The sequence below is a fragment of the Strix uralensis genome, chromosome 4 (assembly GCF_047716275.1).
Source record: "Strix uralensis isolate ZFMK-TIS-50842 chromosome 4, bStrUra1, whole genome shotgun sequence".
Taxonomy (NCBI): Eukaryota; Metazoa; Chordata; class Aves; order Strigiformes; family Strigidae; genus Strix; species Strix uralensis.
The window spans coordinates 81354472-81373508 of NC_133975.1; positions in this window are offsets into that span (position 1 = coordinate 81354472).

Consider the following 19037-nt stretch of genomic DNA (forward strand, 5'->3'; position numbering starts at 1 on the left):
GCGCAGCCCCTACTCGCTTGATGTCAAGCTGACAGCGTGCGTCCCTTCCGCAACGTCTCAGGCTGAGTGGCCAGAGAGGAACAGGGCCAGGGGAGAATGAACTAGAGGTTCGAAAGTGCATCCAGAGGGACACCACGGCGAAGGCGCTGACAGAAGCCTTTCCACATCCCCTTCGACTGCCTTAGCTTTCAGGCTGCCCCTTCTTCTTCCTGCCCCTTACTAGACCTAAGATTAAAGCAAGTCTAGGGACAACCTTGCTTTCTGATACAGCTGACTCATTCTCAAACCACAGGCAGGGGAGAAGTTTACTGATACAAGGAAATGATCACCTGCTTTGCACCTTATTTACTTATAGCAACATATAGCAACTTATAATGATTTCTGAATATTGCTTAATAATCCTGCTTGCCCTGACTGTTCTGTGGAAATTTAGCAAGAACTACAATGTTGAGCAAAAATAAGAGACATGGCCTTGGAAAGCAGATGGGTTCTAGCAAGTTTAGTCTTTGTAGTGGATAGATAGCCATGTATGGATGGTAGAAACTAATAGACTGGTGCTTTTAGATAAGATAGAGGTGGTAAACCAGTGGGAACCACTCTTGTTGTTCAAGAAATTGGCTAAGAGAATCTGCCATGCTCCGAGGAAAAGTACAAGGTGAGGAGGACTGTGAGCCTTCCTCCAACAGACCCCCGGAGACGCCCACCAGGAGGCAATGCGCAGGTGCAAAGAGAACATAAACTGCTGACACCAGCCTCTAGAGCTAACCCAGCCTCACTTATGCATATGGATGTTTGTGTTATGTAATCCAATGAATATGTATATCCACACTCTAGAAGTTTCTGGTAAAATGTGCTGTCGGGGTGCAAGCTTTGTGGAGAAATCCCCTTGCACCCTGATGCCGGAGTAAACATACCTGCTGTATAACTCTCTCTGAGTTGTAGAGTCTGTTTCTGCAAATCAACAGCTGCCTGCCTCCTGCCTTGGCCACCCACCTAAAAACCTTGAGGAGGGAAATAGAAGGGCACCAAGCACCCAGCTGGTGCCTTCAGCCCTCAGCATCCTCCATCTCTAAGGAAAAACAGACCAGGGCAAGTAAAATTATGCCCAGGCACCAGGACCTTCTTGAGGCATCCATCAGCTGAACTTCTGACTGAGAAACAAATATCTAGGGTTTCCCTTTAGCACAGCCTCAAGGCATATACCTTCTTTTAACCCTCCCTGGCTGTTGCTCCCATCTTTTTAATCAGGAACTGGATGCTAATTTCTCCCAGACAGGTTCACAATACCTCGCTGGGCTGAAGGCAGAAAGATGGCTTCTGTTTAATTTTCCTATGACTAGAAGACAGAGGTTTCCAAACCTGTTTGGAAACTTTTTTTTTTTTCCCTGTCTGGTCTCATCAGCACTGGGAACTCCTTTTACAAATGATATCCCATTAAAAATACATCTGGTATTAACCAAGCCAGCTACATCAAACCTTCCCAAGGAATAGCTGGGCTGCAGGGGAGCTGATGAACCTCCTTATGGAGCAGATCTGGGTAACTAGCCCAGCAAGGAGACTGGTCAGGAAGCCAGCTTGTCAGTAACACTTCTTCTCCATGAGCAAGAGCAGTGACAGCTTTGCAGGCTGACTCTGGGAGGCTCCAGCTGCTGGCAGAACACAGCTCCCTCCTCTGCTGGTTTGCAAGCCCTCCCTCCCCAGGCAGAGGCAGCAGATGAGGTAGCCAACCTCCCTTCAGACAGGACATCTGAGTCTATAATGGCAGCTGCGATCCCTGGGCTTAGCTTCCTTCCTCTCCACAGCTCAGAGAGCTTTTCTGCCTCGTTGGACTCGCTGGTCCCTCCCTGCCCTGAACTTGGGAGAGGGCCCTGGGGAGGTCGGACTGGCCTCTCCATGATTTCAAGCTTGCTGGGCTGTATCTCTGTGCAATCCACAGTCCCTGCACATAAGGGCAGCCCTTTTTTTAGTCTCTCTGGCAAAGTGAGCTGAAAAGCAGCTGGGGAGAAACATTCACTTGGGACAGTCGGATTTCTCCTTCCCAGCGAGCAGCATTTGCAGGGCAGCAGACAAACTGGCTGACATTTGCCGAGAGCTCTGAAGGCACACAACCCTCCAGAAATGCCCATCATTAGTCCTGCTGTTCTTGGCCCACAAAGCTTGTCTGTCTCCCACAAAAGCTACAACACAAAAGCACAACCCTTGCACACATCCTGTCTCCCTACGCTCCTCCTCCTTGACTTAACTGTCCCCTTGAGCCCACAGAAAAATTTCAAGGCCTAGAAACACCTGGTATGAAATGAAAACAAAGGTCAGATATCAAGTGCAACCCCTCCTGGGGATGTACGCCCAACAAGAAACCCTCTCTCATTATGGTCATAATCCAGGTAAGCCTGAAACAGCTGCTCTTGAGGAAAGAAGCAGTACAAGGAGCTCCTCCCCAGCACATCACTCCCAGAGCCCTGCTTGGTCCCTGAGCAGGCCAGGGGCTGCTGCCAGCATGGGCTCCCTGCCTTCCCAAATTCCCCCCTCGACATTCCCACTTGCCCCAGGTCTATGTACAGGTTCATCTGGACACTTCACAGCAACAGCAACTGTCTTTCCAGTCAAATAAATTCATCTAGAAGAGGAAAGGCAGCTAGCATCTGCTCCCGGGCAGAGCTTGCAGCAGACAGCAATATTGCTACATTTCTTCATGTTTTCTAATGCTTTTTTCTCTTCCCTTCACTCCTCCTAAAGCAGACTGCATGGGTCATCAGCAGGATCAGGCACAGAAACATGGAAAAATTTAGGAGGAAGAGACTTTGGACGTCTCTGGTCCAACCCCTCTGCACAAAACGGACAATTTCAAAGTTAAAACAGATTGTGCAGGGATGTGTCCAGCAGTGTGAAATATCTCCCAGGATGGAGATTCCCCACCTCTCTGGATCACAATAAACTTTTACCTGCCTTTAAATTTACCAGATGTTTGTCCTCAACTACAGCACAGGCTCCAAGAGATACTGTGTGTTGTGACCCTGCAGCCTTTGCTCTGGAAGTGAACCCCAGCACGTGCCTTCAAAGTCCTTGGCTCCTGGAAAAGAAGAGAAAGTCTCCTGGTTTGGGTGGTTTTTAAAGCAGCCATCTGCTGAGACCAAAATGCCAGTTGCCTCCTACCAAAGATAAAAGCCAAAGCCAGCGTACAGCAGAAAGGCAGGGAGGTCATCGACCTTGTGCATAGGAGTGCCAGGTGTGGACCAATAATCCCATGGAAATAAAAGGTACCACTTGCCTTTAAATATGGGTGATTGCAACAAATTGGTGCAGATTTGTGTCTCTCCAAGTACTTTAAAGTGCTAACGTCTGCCCTGGGGCCTTTTCAGTAAGAAGCCCTTGGAGACACAGGCTGCCAGACTTGTGCCAGCCAGAAGAGGAGAGGTCAGCATGTCAGTGATTCTGGCTGAACTGGCTCTCGTCACAAAGTCGGGAGGAAGAGTTTGGTTTTTTTGGTATGTTGTGCTACACCTCTTTGTGCTTCCGTTTCCTGGAAAAACTAAAGGTGATGGTTGGAGCAGTGACACAGAAAGGGCAGGTCCCAGTCTCAGTCAGGGTCACCTACGTTATAGGAGTGGTAAGGTCTGGTCCCTCAACGCCACCCGGAGCTCCCTGCAGTGGTAGGAGGTGGTTAACTGGGAAGCACCGATGCCTGTTCCACTTCCTGGTCTGTCAGCTGAGTACAGACAGAGCAAGTCAGAGATGTCCAGACAGACAGTTGCTTGTACAAACCAAGGTGTTTCAGTCAGAAAATACTGAAGAGAGGCCAAAGTCCCAAACAACCTGATAGTAGAGCATGTGGTAAATGGGCTGATGGAAAGGAAAGGAGGAAAAGGGTTCCTGAAGCCCCCAAGGCCCACGGGTCAGGAAAAGTCAGAAAGCAGGTAGCATTCCTGAGAGTTAGGCCAGCTGTAAGTCAGCCCAGCTCATGGGCTCAGAAAAGCAGAGCTGTAACTTGTACTGAGCACCAAGATCTGCTCAGCTAAGATATGTCAAACACTCAATAAAACAGCAGTTCTGGTTTGGCTTTTTTTTCCCCACTGGATGAATAATCTTTTCTATCGCAATGCAGTCAGGAACCCAATCCCAATTTGGTTGGGACAGCCTTTCCTCTGATCAGGAACCCGGAAATCTCAGCTCAGCCACTCACAAGTTTCTTGCTCGCAGGGAGACTGCTTATAACAGCGCAGCAGACTAAACACAACAAGCAGTCACTGCAAAAATCAAGGCAAACCCAGAGCTGCTGCTTGTCAGCAGAGCATTTTAGTTGAGGGAGCAGAGCAAAGGATCCTCCTTTCACTGATTCCTTGAAAGTATGCAACTGCTTTCCATCACTCATCTCCACCCAGACTGAGAAGGCTGAAGGGGTTCGGTTCTTCCTGGAGTCAGGGCCAAATAACGGGCACTTGTCACCACACGTCTGCACTTGGGACTTGTCCACATCTGACTTACACAATCACTGCAATAACACAGCGCAACACCCAAAGTCTGTCCTAACACTTGATAACCACACCTAGAGGGCACAGCTCATGAAACAGCAGGGCCAACCCTGAAACAGAGATCTGCCCAGGGCATGGGGGAGAACGGGGAGGAATATGCAGTGCTGGAAGCACTGGGTTCCTGAAGCTAACAGCAGCACGGATGCAATCTAGACCAAAAGCTCTGCCTGCTGCATTCCCATTGAGTAATTAGTGGGAGGTTTAGCTTTCTGTATTTGTAAGGTTGTCCTGTACCTTGCTAGAGGGGTATGTCTCGTGCAGATCTGCAGTAGGGGATGTCCCAATTCACTCAGCCCTGGCAAATCAAAGCTGTATCCTAATGACAGAAAGCAGAGCTGAGCTGAGAGATGGGACCACTGTGAAAGCCACTGCCTGATGTCCAGGACAGAAGAGCGGAGGTCTCCAGTCTCCATCAGAAGGGGCCACTCGCAAAGTGCCTCCTACCTTCTGGTCAGTAAAGCCGTAACTTACAGACCAGTGACATCTTTGAGAAAGGGTCTGAAACCTCCACTACGAACAGCAGATGAGCCCCAGATGTCTTCAGCACAGGGCTGGCTGGATTATTCACAGCCAGGGAATCAGCTAAATGCAGTTTAACTCATTTGCCTGCTTAATCTAGAGCACTTTTAAATCCCCATAGATTGATCCAAGGTGCCAGATGTATTTTAACCCTTGAGACCCCAAGATGGTAAACATTGGTTAAGAATAATTTTAAATACACAAATCGAATTTCCTTCAGTGTTTAAGTAACTCTGAATGAACTCCTCATCCATCCTGGCTACCAGCTCTTGCTACATGGAGGATTCATTTGGCTCCATCTTGCTTAAAATACTGAGCTGAATCAGCAGATCCTGTCCTGGAGGAACAGGTGACCCTGCCCTGAACCTCTGTGCATCATGCAGCCCCAAACTGCCGCTGCAGATTAAGGGCCAGAAGCAGAACAGAAACAGAACAAAGAATAAACTGACAAACTGCTGGATTTGGAGGCCTGGTATCCCCCTCCCAAAAGACACGTGCAAAGACACCTGGGCTAAAGGATTGTTCCTTCAAGTACAAGAGGTAATACAGTAAACCCCCTTCTTTTCTCTGGGATTTGGTCACCAGAGAGCTGTCCACCAGCCCCTGGACAGAAAAGCACACATCCTAATTAAAGGCAACACGTAAAAGCCCAAAGCAACAAAAGTAGAGATTCATTGGTGGCATTTGGCGAGTGACAAAGACACAGCAGCTTATGGTAACAATTCCTTGAAGGGAAAGCCAGAGTTGATAGGCATCACCTCTGGAAGGCTCTTACGGAGGAGAGTGTTAAACAGCGTCAACTGGCAGGTTTAAGCATTGTCTGGGAAACGTCAAACACTGTCAAGATACCACAGAGCTCTCTGCAGCCAAGTCCCAGTGAGGGACTCCTGTGGGCTCATCTCTGAGAACACAGACTGATGGGCCACCAGCCCTGCTGACAGAAAACACCTTATTAGCAGCTGGTGCAGAGAGTGCAGCGCCCTCAAAACAACCAAACCAGCCAGGTCAGCCCACCCAGACACCCAGCATCTCCCCGCAGTACCTGCAGCCACATCTGCAGCCCCGCCCTGCTGTCAGGAGTCCTCTCGGACTGGTTGGGTCAGCGCTCCCAGCCTTCCAAACCCTGGCCTTCTGGGAGCTGCACTCAGCCCAGCTCAGGGAAAAAGGACAAATACACCCTTTAACTCTATTTGGAGACTTCCAGGAATTCTCCCACCTCAGGGAAAAGGAAATGGAAGGAAAATTTTTGTTCAGTTTTTCCAAAGCAAAATAAAACCCAACTACTGCAGCAGCGAGACAGCTGTCCCAGGAGTAGAGATCTTCAAAGCCCTGAAATAAATAGTCTTGCCTCTGGCTTCCAGCTGCATGGGATTGCTCTATAGCACCTTACACAAAACCCACAATAAACTACCTCTGACAAGTTACCAAACAAACAGCATTAAGGTTGTCCACGGGATTAGGCATTGGCTTCTAAACCCCCTATTCTTTGGTACCTTCAGCAAACGGCCAGCTCTGATTCAGCCCTCGGTTGGTTTTCTGAAAGGGTAACAAAAGCAGCTTCAGCAAGATCAGAGTTAGACCACAAAATCTGCTTCCTTTAGAGATCAGGCCCTGCTGTCTCTGAGCAGCTCAGATCCCCCTACAGCCACTGGGCCTGCAGGAACTGAACAGCTCGAGTCTGACCAGGGGATGAGGGAAAGCCTGGGGAAGAAGGCCAGCTGTGAAACAGTTCGACAGAGAAGAGGGGAGAGAAAAAATGTGGGGCAATAGAGCTTCCAAAGGAGATTAAAAGAATCAGGGCTTCATGAACCCAATCCATGAACTAGAGGTTTTGTATCTGTACAGATGCTTCTGTACTCGGAATGGCAGAACACTAAAACCCATTGCCCAGGGAGAACAGAGAAGCTTTGGAGATGAGCACAGAGCACAGCGCTGCCAACTCTTTTAACAGCCAGCAGAGCACACCTCCTCCCGGGGGGGGGGCCAGCTCTAACTGCCACACTGCTGCCAGGGAGGACAGGGGAGGAGAGTCAGGACAGCTGCAAAAAGTTCATGAGACTTCTCAAAGGGGAAAAAAAGGAAAGAGAAAATAACCAAGATCTTTTTTACCAGGCTGTCTATGACACGAGACATCAAAACATGAGAGTGGGTGATGGATAGCTGGGGAGAACAGTCAGGATTCAACAAAACAGTTCAGACAGCATGAAATCAGAAAGAAAATGAACATTCATTAAAAAAAAATCTCTTAGTATTCTGCTTTGCCTGAGAGGTACCTCTGTGTCACAAGGTAAATATCCCATTCCGCTGCCCAGATGCAGATTTATTCCAACCGACAATTATTCCACTAACCAAGGGCTTTTCTACACAATAACCTCTGCAGCCTGGGACAATGCAGCCGTGCATTTGAGTACACGCACACCCAGTGTGTGCAGGCTGGCAGCTGAAACCTTCCCATACTTCTCTCTTCATTGCTGCTGAAACATTTTGACTCCCCAACCCTACACTCTGGTTCTACAATAATTCCCCACACAGTCAAACTACAGTTTCAGGCACATCCCATCGCCTGCCCAGGATGGAATCCCCAAAGTGCGACTGTTCCCAATTCCATTTTGCCCGTAGGAAACAATGGGATAGAGAGGAATGTGTGCAGGCACTTCAGCAATGCACACAGCCGAACCACACAGGAACAGCTGGTGTGATGTGGAAGATGGTGAGACAGAAGCGAGACCTCTGGGGTTGTCAGCTGCCAATTCAACACCTGGTAATGACAGAAGTAATAGAGGAGATTCTAACTGCTTTTAATATTCCAAGAAATAACTGCTACTTGCCTGAGGTTTAGAGTGGAAAATCCCTTTATAACACAAAATTAAACTTCATGATGTCCTGGTGACCCTGTGTGACCCATCTTCAAACAGATCACCATTCTGAAACCTCTCAGCTGCTTCTCCTGTGACACTGAACACCTGACAACTCTTTCACTGCCAGTGGTCCTGCTGCCTCTCCTGACCCATCACATTTTCATCACCACCTTCAGATGCCTGCTACTCAGCAAGGTCAGTGAAGGATGAAGGAAAACAGGACCATGACAACAGTAACCAGAGCAGGGTATTAAATAACTGACAGCAGAACTCTGAAACAGAAGGGACAGACAGCAAGGCATTACTGTGCACAAGCTTTCACAGTGCAGATGCAGTATAGACAGGGTAAGAATCTGCTCCCCAGCTCTGGAAAACCCAATCCCCTCAGCAGCAGCACTACTGACACCTGCAAGCTTCCTTCCTTAAGTTCTAAGGACAGAGGAGCATCCCCTGGATCCAGATGCAGCCCACCTCTGAGTACTGCCATTCTGAGGTGTTGCATTTTTCCTATCAATCAGCAATAACTTATAAAACAAGATTTCAGTTAACTGTCCTAAAACGCAAAACAGCAACAGGAATTGCCTCAAAAGGTTGATCAGAGACAAGCCGTCTCCACCTGCTGCATCGCCTCCCCTGACCACCACACACAAAGCTCAAGACCTCCCCAGCCTGTCCCAGCCAGAGCCCCAGGAAGGTGCTGTCAGACCTCTCTGCTCCCCTGACAGCCCCCCGGCCAGCTCCCTGGCACAGGGCACACGCCGGCTGCAGGCCACCAGCCAGCCTTAGGGACAGGGAGTCACTTCAGGAAAACTCACGTTTCCCCCAAAGACCAGGTTCTGCTCCGAACCTGAGCTACCGCCGCGAGCCCACAGCACCCTGCTTCTCCGCAGCACCCGAGGGGTGCAAACCCCGACCCGAAGCAGACACCAGCCCTGTCCCACCTGCTTCACACAGCATCCCTGCAGCCACAGGCACCTCCTGAAAGGGGGGAACCTGCGAGAGCAGTTTTTAAATGTGTTTCCACAAAGACCAGGCAATTACAGAAAACAGATTTCACAGGGAGAAAACCAGGGAAAAGGAGAAGGAGGAAGTCGGTCTGCCTGGCTACATGAAATCGGGACGAGAACAAGCAGAGATGCAGGGCAAAGCAGAACTGAACAGGAGCTTGAAGGCGACAGGAAGAAAAAACAGGCAAGATGAACTACTCAAGTGTTGTGGACAGGAGCCTGTTTTTGTTTAAATCTTGATTAATTCTTCCTTATCAATTATTCTGATGATTAATTCTATTTTCACATGGGCATTTTGTCAACATTTAAGAAGATGCACAGGAGACCCCAGGAGAAGCCCCAACACTCACCTAGGAACGAGGTGACGATCTGCAGACTGACAGCACATCGGGCGGGACAAGCTTGAAAAGAAACACAGTGGCAACCAGTTACATCACGTTTACAGCAATCCACAGCCACATGCAGTGAAAAGCGACTATTTTATGCAGAGCTGGTGCAGAGCAGAGAGGTGGAGATGAAGGAGCAGCTGACAGGGGAGGCTGAAGCAGTGCCACCCACGGCAGGAGGTCTGCCGGCTGTTTGCAGTCTCAGAGCAAGTGGTGCTGCCGGATTTCACAACCAGAAGCACTCCCAGGATCCCAGCACACAGAAACTTGTCCTTTAATTACTTTTCAATTACTTCTTGTACCTTCATTGTGTGAGACTTCTGCTCTGCCTGCAGATATCAAGAGATTCTTTTCTGAAAGCAGAGCAGGTCGTTCCAACTTGAAACAAACAGGATTTGTCTTTTGGGAAAGGTGCAAATTAGAAGCTCAGCACAGAAACTGAACTTTGTCCAGAAAGCCAGAGGAGCAGCAGGGCTCTGCAAAGGGGCTGGGCTCCAGCACACCCCCCTGCTCACCCCCCCACATCTCTCCCAGCACCTCCGAGCTGGGAAAAACTGTCCCACAGCCCGAAGGCAAGAGCCCGCCTAGGCCAGCTCTCGCCCTCGGGCTTAATGCAGGTTTCTGATCAGCACCTCTTGGCTCTGGTGACTGGCACCCTCTGAAGCACCACTCTGAGGTGTTTCATCAGATTGAACCCACCCAGCCCAAATCACCACAGAGAGCAGAAAATATTAAATGCGTCACTTCTTTCACACCTGAAGTAAAAATAAAGGGCTAAAATTCACTTTCCCTGGGGTAACCTGACAGCTAAACCCCGCAGACAGAACAGACCCTTACAGACAGCAAAACCCCACTAAGTTCAAGGTAAAAGGACAAGCACAGTCACACATCAGAACGTCTGAACTGCCTGAACTGTGACAACAAACCTTTTTTATTGAAAAAAAATTCAGACCCATGAAAAAGTTTGGGTTTTTAGACCAAAGCTTGCCCCCTCCCCGGCAATCCCACCACCCCCTCAGGGAAATCGGCCCCAGCCCCTGCACTCACCCACTGCTAGGCCGGAGCCACCACCTCTAGTGATGGTGCTGGTGCTGGGGCTGGTTCTGGTGCCACCTTTGCAGGAGAAAAATTCATTCAGCCATCCAGAGCAAAGCGAGTGTTTTAAAAGGAGGAATTCCCACTTGCTGGGTGAACAAAATGTCTGCCTGGAACATCCCTCAGTGGAGACCACGGAGAGCTGGAGGACTTCCTGCCTAGGCCGCCCCACTGCAGACCATAGAGCCCTCGCAGACTGTCGGCAGGAAGCAGGCCCTGTGGGGGCCAGGGGGAAGCCCGGGGGGGGGCTCCAGCACGTTGTCCCCCCCCCAGCACCTGCCCACACTCCTGCCTGTGCCGTGAGGGGGGATTAGGGGCCTGGGGGGATTATTGGGGGGGTGTTATTGGGGTTCTGTGGGAGTTGTGGGGGTTATTGGGGTCCTGGGGGGTGGGATTATTTGGGTCCTAGAGGGAGTGTAATGGAGTTGTGGGTGGGTGGGGGTCCTGGAGGGGTTTGGGAGGGTTATTGGGGTCCTTGAGGCGGGTCTTGAGGGAGATATTGGTGGGTGTCTGGGGGGGGGATTGGGGACATCCTGGAGGGGCTTCTGGGGGAGATATTGGGGTCCTGGGGGTGTCTTGAGGGAGGTATTGGGGTCTGGGGGAGGGTCTTGTTGCTGGGGGGTGTTATTTGGGACCTGGGGGTCTCCTGGGGGGGTAATGGGGCTTAGGGGAGACCTGGGGGTGGGCTGGTAGGGTCCTGGGGAGGTATTTGGGGTTTTGGGGGGTAAAATGGATAAATGGGGGGGCAATAGGATCTGGGGGGGCACTAATGAGGTTGGGGGGGTTGGGGGGACTGAGGGTGTTTTGGAGGGACCTGGGGGTGGCAAATGCAGTTTGGGTGGGTTGCGGGGGGGATTTGGGATTCCTGGGGTTCCCAGGGGTACCTGTCCCCATCCCCCCCTCCCAGGTGCTGCTGCCCCAGGGGTACCCCAAGAGTGTCAGCCCCAACTACCTCCAGTACCAGTGCTGGGACGCCGTGGGGGTGGGGGACAGCGCCTCCACCATCACCAGGGCCACCCTCAGCTGGGTACTGCAGGGTGACTCCCCCCGATCCCAAACCCCCCCTTTTCACACCAAAATGGCCCTTGTTCCCCAGACTGATGTTTGACCACCAAATCCCCCAGTTTTACCCCAGAATTTCTGTTTCACCTGATTCGCAGAAACAGACTCTACAACTCGCAGAGATTTATAAAGCACCAGTCCGGCATCAGGGTGCAAGGGGATTTCTCCACAAAGCTTGCACCCCGACAGCACATTTTACCAGAAACTTCTAGAGTGTGGATATACATATTCATTGGATTACATAACACAAACATCCATATGCATAAGTGAGGCTGGGTTAGCTCTAGAGGCTGGTGTCAGCAGTTTATGTTCTCTTTGCACCTGCGCATTGCCTCCTGGTGGGCGTCTCCGGGGGTCTGTTGGAGGAAGGCTCACAGTCCTCCTCACCTTGTACTTTTCCTCGGAGCATGGCAGATTCTCTTAGCCAATTTCTTGAACAACAAGAGTGGTTCCCACTGGTTTACCACCTCTATCTTATCTAAAAGCACCAGTCTATTAGTTTCTACCATCCATACATGGCTATCTATCCACTACAAAGACTAAACTTGCTAGAACCCATCTGCTTTCCAAGGCCATGTCTCTTATTTTTGCTCAACATTGTAGTTCTTGCTAAATTTCCACAGAACAGTCAGGGCAAGCAGGATTATTAAGCAATATTCAGAAATCATTATAAGTTGCTATATGTTGCTATAAGTAAATAAGGTGCAAAGCAGGTGATCATTTCCTTGTATCAGTAAACTTCTCCCCTGCCTGTGGTTTGAGAATGAGTCAGCTGTATCAGAAAGCAAGGTTGTCCCTAGACTTGCTTTAATCTTAGGTCTAGTAAGGGGCAGGAAGAAGAAGGGGCAGCCTGAAAGCTAAGGCAGTCGAAGGGGATGTGGAAAGGCTTCTGTCAGCGCCTTCGCCGTGGTGTCCCTCTGGATGCACTTTCGAACCTCTAGTTCATTCTCCCCTGGCCCTGTTCCTCTCTGGCCACTCAGCCTGAGACGTTGCGGAAGGGACGCACGCTGTCAGCTTGACATCAAGCGAGTAGGGGCTGCGCTGTGAACGTGCAGACTGCTTTGTTAAATCACCCCGGGGTGATGTATTGCGCACCTCGCCTGTGACACTGAGCTCCTGAGAAGTGTTCCTCTTAGCCTGGTCTTCCTCGTGCAGACATTTGGAAAGACTTCATGCGCACAGCGCATGAGCCTTTGCTGGGATGACTGTCCCCTGAGAACAGACTCTCAGTGGGCTGTGGCACAGTTCTGACAAGGGGTCTGCAGCACTGAAAACTGTCCCATAAGGTATCTGAGAGCCCCTCAGGCACGGTAGAAAATCAAAATAAGGATGGGTAGTGCGCACTGTCAGATGTGGACAGAACTTTTTCGATTTCTCTGGATGTTAACCAACGGTAAGTTAGCTACAGAAATCTCTTACTTTTCTTCCTCACTGCCAAGGTAAGTGCCTTACCAGCACTGACACTGATGGCTCGTTGTGCACTGCTGGTTCATTACAGCACAGGATCAGCCTCTGAATCGCTTGGCTAAGGAACTTTTTAAAGCCAGTATTAGTGCCATACTGCTAACAATTTTTTTGGTTTGGAAGCAACTCGGTCGTTATACTAAGTAGTTTAGCAGTGTAAATTCTGTAGTTTATCACAGTTTAGGAAGAACATGAAAGTAGCAAAAAATATTTTCTTACACAGTCATCCGCTCCTTTACAGGCAGTTGAAGACGCGTATGTACCAGTTGTCAAGTTTGAGTTTGATGGCTTTGAGGTAAGCGTTTTGTGCTTTTTTTTTTTCCTTTGGAACAGGAGAACTTCTTCAGGGAGCTGTGACCATGCTGTTTTACAAGGTTATTGGTACCTTAGAGTGTATTTCGGAAACTGTAATTAAATGGCCTGACCACAGCCGATCCCAGGAGAAGACGCTGCAGTAAAATCAGAGCTTATAGGAAAATAAGCCCCCAGGGAGCCTGGCAGGTGGGGGGACATCAGGGACACCCCTTTCTGCCCTGTGCTTAGAGCGGGGGAGCCTGCTGGAACGGCACTTATCTGCCAGGGACTGTGCAGAGTGGGAGCAGAGGCAGGGTCCTTGCGGACTCCTCCCAGCTCTGACAAGCTGGCTTTCTACAGAGGGATGGGTATGGGGTAGTTCACTGTGTGAATCATGTCAGCAGACTAAATGCTTTGTTGCAAATCAGAAGTGAAGTGGTCATGAGACAATCTGGGAAATGGCAAGTAAAAGTACTCATGTGACTCCTGCCTGGGTTTGTCAGCTGCAGGAATCCTTGTATCTTGACTGCCTCTTACCCGGTGACTGGAGACCTGCGTGCTGTAGTACCTAAGCAAGTCACTGCTTGGTACCACTCTCATGAAGTCACTTGTTCCGTGACTTGTTGTGGCCTTTGTCTGGTGCAGACATTCACAGAATAACTTTCTTGCCTCAGACTGTGCTATGAACCAGATGCTTCAGGATCAAAAGGGCTTACTGCATAGAGAAAATGCTCTCTCCTTTGCTGAAGTGTAGCTGAGGTGGTTGAACTTAGGTCTTAATTCTATGATTAATTTTAAGTTCCCTTTTAATGGAAATTCTAAGTTTAGAGTAATCTTTTTCAACTTAAAATCCCCTTCTTTTCCCTAGCTTAAAAAGAAAGGGGGGTTTGTAAATGAAGGGTTTTGTAAATAAAATATTAAACTTCTAGCAATTTTCTTGAGTTTTTTGGCAAATAAATCTCTTGGGAGATGTATCTATAGTCACATAGTTCTAGATGCAAATGTTAACCACTCCTTTTAGACTTGACTAACTGTCCCCCACTGGTGTGCTGTTCACAAACAGTGTAGCATTCTAACTCACGGTTGGCACTTTTATTCCTCTTAAGATTGATCTGGTGTTTGCAAGACCGTCTGTGCAAACTGTTTCTGATAATCTTGATCTCGGAGATGACTGGCAGCTGAGAAGCCTGGATAGGAGATGTGTATGAAGCTTAAATGGTGAGCATATTTACACATCTGTAAAAAAAAAGTGTTACTGAAGTTGGTGTACTTCAGCGTTAGCAAGATTTTAAAGTGACCCAAGTGTTGCTATTGCAAATGTTTCCATGTTTGTCGAACTATTGTGATGAAATAAATTTAAAAAGTCATCAAAGCACTGAACGTTTTGTTGCTTGGCCTGCAATTGTACAGGTTTTCCCTGTCTAATATCTATTCCTTTTTTCAGGATTCGCTGTATATTTTTACCATATGAGATGGAAAGAGATTTCTGTCTTACTGTTGGCTTTTGATAGGTATTTTTTCCTTGGGGAATTGCCCAGCAATTAAGCCACAGACTTTGGAATTCAGTTGATGGACAGTTTGCATGTCTGTGTCCAAATATTGATGCTAAGAAGCCATCGTACAGTTCATGTTGATAACTTTATGAAAAGCCTCCCTTTTTACCCGAGGAGCCGTCCTCTTCCTCTTCCTCCTCCTCCTCCTCCTCCTCCTCAGATAATCCTATTCCAGAGGAGCTCTTATGTTTCATTTGTAAAGAAATCATGACCAGCGCACTTGTTACTCCCTGCTGTGGAAACAGTTATTGTGACGAATGTAAGTGTTACTCCCATGTTTGTTAAAACCTGTTTTGATGATTCTGATTATAGCCAGGTATTAGAACAGCGTGACTGGAATGTGAGGAACACACATGCCCAGCGTGTCATCAGGCAGATGTTTCTCGTGGTGCTTTAATTGCCAGCAAGTGCCTCCGTCCAGGTAATGCAGTGACTTTTAGATAAACTGTTTGTAAGAAAAGTCCTATCAGTCAATTAGGTGAAAGGGAAGAAAATACTACTTTACATCTCCTTCAAGGAGGCTAAATGGAATAAGGCTAAATTTACTTTGCAGATACGTTACCTGTTGTTACAGAAGCTGACAACTCTTGAGAGACAAGCTGGCAAATTCAGGTCACGCTTTTGTTTAACAGGATTGCCTCGGTTTCAAATTCAGTGTTAACACTGAAGTACTGTACATACAGATATTCTGAGTTACCAATCGTTAATGTCAGTGTTTAATGGGATGTGTTCATATATCACAGAAGGGTTTGGCTTGGAAGGGAACTTAAAGCCCATCCAGTCCCAAGCCCGCTGCCACGGGCAGGGACACCTTCCACTAGCCCAGGTTGCCCAAAGGCCCGTCCAACCTGGCCTTGAACCCTTCCAGGGAGGGGGCAGCCACAGCTTCTCTGGGCAACCTGTGCCAGTGTCTCACCACCCTCACAGGGAGGAATTTCTTCCTGATACCTAAACTGAATATGTCTGTACGTTGGTTTATTTTAGGATTGATGGTGTAACGCAGAAGTAATTTTACTCTGTGGAGGCTTTTGTTCCTAGAGCTACAGAAGGTTCATGTTACCTCTTTGTAAATGTTTTTCTGCCTCTAGGCTGTGAACAACTTCAAAAGTGGAACTGGTTACGCACAGAGGCTCTGTCAGCAGAGGCAGCAGCAGCAGGCACCAGCACCTCCACCAGCACTCGTGGCTCTTACCCGTCCTGCTGCGCTGGTGGCTGCCACGGGACGTGCTCAATCTTCCCCCCTGTCAATCCGCGGTATGTGGGAAGAGAAGGTAAGTTTTCTTTCGCCTTACGCAGTGATTCTGGTGTTTTAGTAGAGGAAAGCGAATGAAGGAGGAGCATGGTGGCGAGCACTTCTTGTTCTCAACTTAGGCACATGTACCCGTGGATGGTGACTCAACCACCTCCTTGGGCAGCCTGTTCGAATGCTTGACAAGCCTTTCAGTGGAGAAATGTTCCCCAATAGCTGATCTAAACCTCCCCTGGTGCAACTTGAGGCCGTTGCTTCTCCTCCTATCGCTTGTTACTTGGGAAAAGAGACCAACACCCACCTTGCTCCAACGTCCTTTCAGGGAGTTGTAGAGAGTGAGGAGGTCTCCCCACAGCCTCCTCTTCCCCAGGCTAAACACCCCCAGTTCCCTCAGCCGCTCCTCACAGGACTTGTTCTGTAGAGCCTTCACCACCTTCGTTGCTCTTGTCTGGACGCACTCCAGCCCCTCAGTGTCTGTCTTGTAGTGAGGGGCCCAAAACTGAACACGGTATTCGAGGTGCGGCCTCACCAGAGCCGAGGACAGGGGGACCGTCGCTCCCCTGGTCCTGCTGCGATTTGTGACACAGCAGGGTGCCTTTGGCCTCCCTTGTCTAGGGAGGAGTTTGACAGAGCACAACGAGACTTAAAGAAGAGTGGGGGGTTGGCTCAATGAAGTTGGGCTGTTTTTCATGCCTGTGTTTCGATGGCCTGTCGGACGGCAGTTACACTCGAGCGCATCTGACATCAGCAAAACTGACAGAGTGTTTGCTCCAATAGACTTTCTCGTTGCAGATGGTGAACATGCAAAACTAAACCAAGACGAATGTCATCCTGGAACTTCCCCTAAGACTTGCAGGAATTCTAAACTGGTTTTGCTTAAATAGCCGTCCACCTTTGCATCTGCAAGCAGTATGCATTTCCTCCTATTGGCCATGTTGTTTCTTGGTGTCTTTTTTGCAATAAAGGTCAAGCTATAATTGCATAGTAAAGGTCAAACTTATTTTAACAGGGAAAAGAAGAAGTCCAGACTTGATGAGTTTACAGATGATTCTGCTCAGGAACGGATGGAATCTACAAAGACTCCAAAGGAGCGCAGGCGTTTGTTTTCCAGGTAACTGCTTTACATGTCTGTAACGGAGGCGCTGGCTGTCTAGAGGAATCGGGAGGATCTGCACTGCCCCTCTCCAGATGGATTGGGTGATTCCAGGGGTTAGGAGGGAGAGGAGTTCCATATGTAGGTTACTAGCTCAACTAGGTCAGAGGTTACAGTTGACTGAGAGTTACAACTTGGCAGCAGTTGCTGAGGAGCAGGTGTCTCTTTTACTAAAGCTTCTCTCTGCAGTGACACCCTTCAGCTCCTGACAGCCGTGAGGAGGCCAGAACCTGAAGAGGTCTAGTTGCTGGATTTTCTGCGTCTCCCTGTTCTGATTGTAACCGTTACCTCAAAGCACTTGGGAGGAGATATGGGAGAGAAATTGTCTTCAGCTCCTCTTTTGTTTATCTCCTGTGGGTACACGGGGAGATGTTAAGCTGGACTGCAGACCGGTGGCTTTCCTAGGAATTTCTTGACGTTGATCAATTTTTCTTAGGAACTAAAAGATCAGACTTGTTTGTAAGGAAATCTTAAATGGGTGAAGGACTTTGAGAGGAGGAACGATGCTAATGAACATATGCGGAATAATGTGAAATGGTTCTTGAAACAATAATGAAAGAAAAACTTGTGAAGACAAAACTGGGGTAGCTGATGTTTCCTGTGCGCAGAATTCACTTGGGCAGGAGTCTGAATAGCTCTCTCTTAGTAATGCTGTCAGCATCTCTCCTGGAGTAATGGCGTTGAGTCCTATTACTAGAGGCTGACTTCAGAAGCTTTTAGAAATGACTTTTCCTGCAGTGCAGTCACTGCCCTTGGTTAGAGCCAGAGGTATGTGAAAATTTTGCTAGGACCTCTGGGCTAGAAGTGTGGATCAAGTGGTCCTGTATGTAAGATTGCACTTACAAGTATTCTGCATCCTGTACAAACTGCCGAATAAGTAGTGACGTTGAGTAGATGAAGCTGGCATTGTCAAGCTGACCTTTACTGTCTTCAGGCTGAACGGGGTTTTCTTGCCGTTTGATACTGCGCTGTAGCCATTAAGACTTGCTCTTTCTGCATCTTACTGCACCAAAATAGTTGTGGAGTAGTGAAAAATGTTCCCGTAGCAGTAGAGGGCAGCACACGCCCCCTGAAATCAATCAAGGGCTGTGGTGTTACATGTGATAGAAGCCCGTGGAAATGGAAGTTCCTTTCCTGTATGTTTTTGCAAAGCAGTGGCTGTTCTGTCTTGTAAGCAGAAACTGTTACATGTTGGCAAGTTCTTCCATTTGCAGTAGTAGTATGTCAGCAGCTCAAAGCAGCTTTGACAGAAGCATATGGAGAGTCAAAAACCAAAACAAATTTGGAGGAAAAAAACGGGGAGAGTGACTGTTTAGAATTCACTTTTTTTATTGACAGCAGTGCTGTCAATATAGTAAACTTTGCTGTTTCCACCCCCCCCCCACCCCCCCCCCAGGTGTGTTTAGGAGAGTATTAGAGGATTCAGCCCTCTCACGAGCACCCACCAACAAAAACTGTGTCTTCACCTCGGGAACACGAGCGGTCACCCCTGGAAGCTACCGACCGAGACTCGCAGAAAGGCAAGTACCTTTCATCTTCTTGGACAACGTTTAGCACTTTTAAAATGACTATTACAGGGAGAAGCGATCACATAGTTTGCCCCTCCTCCCCACTTTTTAAATTTAAATGTTGATAAAAGATAGCGTATTACAAAGAGCATAAAAACACTTCAGTAATTTTCCCCCGTCTCTCTCTCTCTCTGTATACATGTAAACACAAATATATATATAGTGTCACACACGTCGTGACTACCTGTATCGATTGTAGGTGGAAAAGGTACAAATGGGCTGTTAACCCCATGTGTGCTTTCCTGAGATACACAACATAGGTCTTGCATCTACTCGTTCTTCAAGATCAAGATTTGTGTA